The sequence below is a fragment of the Sinocyclocheilus grahami genome, unplaced genomic scaffold, assembly GCF_001515645.1.
Source record: "Sinocyclocheilus grahami isolate Dianchi unplaced genomic scaffold, SAMN03320097.WGS_v1.1 scaffold2106.1, whole genome shotgun sequence".
In the NCBI taxonomy this organism is placed as follows: Eukaryota; Metazoa; Chordata; class Actinopteri; order Cypriniformes; family Cyprinidae; genus Sinocyclocheilus; species Sinocyclocheilus grahami.
Window position 1 is genome coordinate 22,155 of NW_015507285.1, and position 4,452 is coordinate 26,606.

The 4,452-nt window shown below is 36.2% G+C and overlaps 1 long non-coding RNA gene across 1 annotated transcript; it reads left to right on the plus strand.

The window, feature by feature from the left end:
- Positions 1 to 2,748: 2,748 nt before the first annotated feature.
- Positions 2,749 to 4,272, plus strand: LOC107574068 (uncharacterized). The gene is made up of 2 exons (XR_001607619.1): positions 2,749 to 2,913; positions 3,556 to 4,272. It is a non-coding gene; the product is annotated as an uncharacterized lncRNA (long non-coding RNA).
- The last annotated feature ends 180 nt before the right edge of the window (positions 4,273 to 4,452 follow it).

Consider the following 4,452-nt stretch of genomic DNA (forward strand, 5'->3'; position numbering starts at 1 on the left):
AGACAGAGTCATAGAGCCAATCAAGTGGATGGGGATTATTAGGAGGCCTTGATAGACAAGTGACTGACACGCAATTTGGCCAGGACACCAGGGTTACACCCTTACTCTTTACGAGAAATGCCATGGGATTTTTAATGACCACAGAGAGTGAGGACCTTTTTGACCTGCTTTTTGACAGTATAATGTCCCCGTCAGTATACTGGGGCATTAGGACCCACACAGACCACGAGCACCCCCTGCTGCCCTCACTAACACCTCTTCCAACAGCAACCTAGTTTTCCCAGGAGGTCTCCCATCCAGATACTGACCAGGCTCAACCCTACTTAGCTTCAGTGGGCAACCAGTCTCGGGCTGCAGGGTGATATGGCTGTGGCCATATATAGGAAGGAATATATAATGTAAACACAGTGGTTGTGTAGTGAATTTGACAAAGGTTTAGAGGTTTAAGTTAATCTATAAGTACTAATTCATGTATGAGTTATGCTGGGATAAATAAATAACCCAACATACTGGGTAAGGTTAGTCCAAGGTGTGACCATTCCTATATTTCAACAGGGCTGGGCTAAAACTGGGTCGTTTTTAAATAAGCATTTCCCCCCCCCAGAAAAGCATCTGTATGATATAGAATGAGTGAAATAATGACTCTCTCTTTCTAGTAAGAGTGTACAGAGGGTGGGTCGTTTTTGATCATCTTTGGGAATGTTGTGCAGCAGGTCAGATGGCACCATCAACATTTCTTCAAGTTCACGTACTGGCATTGGTTAACAAGATTCCCTTCAAAATGGAACTACTGTGAAACTTGCGAGTGTATCGGATCTGGTCCTCCTTCTGTTTTCTGCATTGTGATTTGGCAAACCCGTTCATCTTATTACAACACTCCGACGAACACGAGTCAACGGGCCCCATCCCCCAATATAGGCCAGGACACAGCGTTTTCGTTGACATTTTTACTGAAAGGTGAAATAACACATCCATTTAGTGGTGTTACACTGCAGACATAAGGCATCCACAGCATGCATTTCTCATTGCTCATCTCATTGTCATCTTCAGTCAAACTGAAAATGTTTGTCTGCAGCTCCCAAACAAACCACATGAGGACACCATACAACATGGGATTAATAGCTGCCGCTGAATTCAGGTTTCACAACAACAATTCTAACTCTGTTACACGAGCATAATACTTAAAACCTTGCACTAGAGACAACAGCTAACAGCTAGCTAACCACTAGTTCCTCAGAAAATATATTTAGTCAGTCCAATCCAAAAATCCCCCTTCTGTGTAATATACACCTCGTTAAATAAAGCCTAGTAAATCAAGGTTTTAATTCTGATGAAAATAAATCTCAGTCTCTAAATCTCAGACTGTAAATGTTCAAACACTGTCATCTGCTGGACACAGTCAGAACACCACAACAAAACACTGATTATCCAGATGTCCTGGGGTACGTCGCTAACTCAGTTAGCTGGATTTGATTGTTGATGATTTGGCATGAGCTTGGATTGTTTGGTTCTTTGAAGCTCATCCCGGAGTTGCTGTCATAGCAACAGGTCCATAAACTTAAACCTAATCGGGAGCAGGCTTATTTCATGTAAACAGGATTAGATTGCATCTTTTTAAGCAGAATTGATACTTAAAATCTGTCCGCTACCACCGTGACTTTATTACAAGAGTATCCTACTAATCCAGGGACAATAATTTAAAATAATAATCATTTAAAAATTAATTTAAAGATAATATAATAATGTTGTGCGTCTTTAATAGACAATATAAACATAACATATTTTTCTTAAATATATACATGCATGTGTTTGTATTTATATACATTTACATTTAGTCATTTAGCAGATGCTTTTATCCAAAGCGACTTACAAGTGAGGACAATGGAAGCAATCAAAATCAACAAAAGAGCAATGATATGCAAGTGCTATAACAAGTCTCACCTAGCTTAACGTAGTACACGTAGCAAGGTTTTTTTTACTATATAACAAAAAGAAAACAGATAGAATAGAAAAAGAATAGAGCAAGCTAGTGTTAGAGGCCTTTTTTGCTTTTGTTAATTGTATAAAAAAATTAAAAAATAAATAAATTGGATAGAATACTAAAATAATAGAGAAGGTAGTGTTATTTATATATATATTTTTAAGAAAACAAGCAGTTAGTAAATTAATAGAGTGCAGGTCTATAAGGGGCAAGTTTTGTTTTTTTAAAGAATAGAATTAGAATAGAGAGTGCTAGAGTTAGAGGATCAAATAAAGATGGAAGAGATGTGTTTTTAGCCGATTATTGAAGATGGATAAGGACTCAGCTGCTCGGATTGAGGTCATTCCACCAGGAGGAAACAGTTAATGAAAAAGTCACATAAGGCTGAAGTAATGAATTTAGGTAAAGGGGTGCAGAGCCAGTGGTGGTTTTGTAGGCAAACATCAATGCCTTGAATTTTATGCGAGCAGCTATTGGTAGCCAGTGCAAATTGATAAACATATATACATAATAGTCGTTACTAGCTAGTTGATTTGTTCTACGATGCGTCGTACTATGGTGGTGAAGCAGCGAGTTACGTCGTTGTACGAAAAACGCACCCTATATTAGCAAAAGAGTGTGAGATTGAAAGTAGGTGATTGACAGTTTTGCATTAATGAAACGTATTGAATTAGAAAATGAGTTCTGATTGAAGAGGAAGAATTCATATTCCATTGTTTCACCTGTCAGCATAATGCAGTATAGTACAAGATCACTACAACAGTATATCTAAGGTCTAATTAATAATTACAGTCTGTAGTGATTATTATGGATGGTGCTAACTGCCCCAACAAAAAACTAAAATGTGAGATCTCACCTTTTTCTCTGTTTTACTTACAGGTTGGATTTTGTTTCCTGGAAATTCCAGAATTTTGCCCTTATTGCTGAATTTGGTGAGTCCCAAAGTAATGTGAACATTATTTTCATGTGTTTTATATAGGAATGACTAACACTAGAGAATAGCTTTTAAATTACCACAGAGGTACGTGACCGTATGAAAATATAGTTTGTTACACCATGTCAGTATTTAGTTTATTTGATTTTTTTCTATTACATTTCGAGAATTACAAATACAAAATAACCCCAAATCAAAACTAATCAAGAAGTTACCCACCAATTTAATGTGGTTTATTTTACCAGACAGTATAAAAAAATGCTGTGATTTCTTGCAGCTTCAAATGTCCTTAATTTATCTAAAATATTAAAGTTAAAAAACAACAACAAACTGTTTCTATAAATTAAATGCAAATATACCATGCTTTTTTTTTATTTCCTAGTCTTTCAATGAATGTGGAAATGCAAATACTTGGGTCAAGTTGCTATGAGAAAAATATTTGGAAGAGTCAACATTAAGTATCTGCTGGACTTTGCAAGTCATTACATTTTCTTATTACTAGACCTTCAATTTGTTTTTTGAGATTTGATTGGGAGAATTTTTTTATTTTTATTTTTTCATATTTTTAATATAGACACATCATTCACTGATTTCATCAAAATAACTTTGTAATAAATGTCTTGTCTTCGTCTTTTATTAGGTTGTTCAGAAGGATGAAGCTGAAGCAGAGCTTCAAAGATGTACAATGGCAGTGTATGTCTTCAAGGAAGATGAGGATCCTCTCCAGCCACCACATCACGTTGGAATTGTTATCGAAGGGGTGCAGGTCCTTAATGACTTGCCATCAGTCCCACATGCATGTGCCTTGTTGTTTGGCCTCATCTACATTCTAAATTTGAGCTACCCAAGTGAACTCAAACACACCTTTGAGGCTCTACAGAAAATATTCATGGAGATAGAACCCAAGAAAATGGCACGCAGAGTGTTCAGTCTGAGTGTCAAGCTCTAAATATTGGAGTAATCAAAGACATTTGGATACAGAATGTGTTTTGTTGCGTTATATCTTGTATTCAAATACATTCCATGAATAATGGAAGGGGCCATTGTTAAATGTAAGTAAGAGAGGAACAGACTTTAATTCAAAACGGTCTTTAATTTAAGATTTTCTGTTAACAGAGCTGTTTCTGTGGCATAAATATTGAGGCACTGATATCAGTGTGAATAATGCAAAATTCACAATGGCAGCAATTGTAATGATGTTTTACTTAAAGGGTTAGTTCACCAAAAAATAAAAATAATGTCATTCATTTTTTACTCACCCTCATGTTGTTTTACACCCATAAGACCTTCATCTTCAGAACACTAATTAAGATGTATTTGATAAAATCCGATGGCTCAGTGAGGCCTCCATTGACAGCAATGCCACTGAACCTCTCAAGATCCAGAAAGGTACTAAAGACATATTTAAAATAGTTCATGTGAGTACAGTGGTTCTACCTTAATATTACAAAGTGACGGGAATAAAACAAAATAATGACACGTAATATCTAGTGATGTGTGATTTCAAAACACTGTTTTGAAGCTTTACGAATCGTTG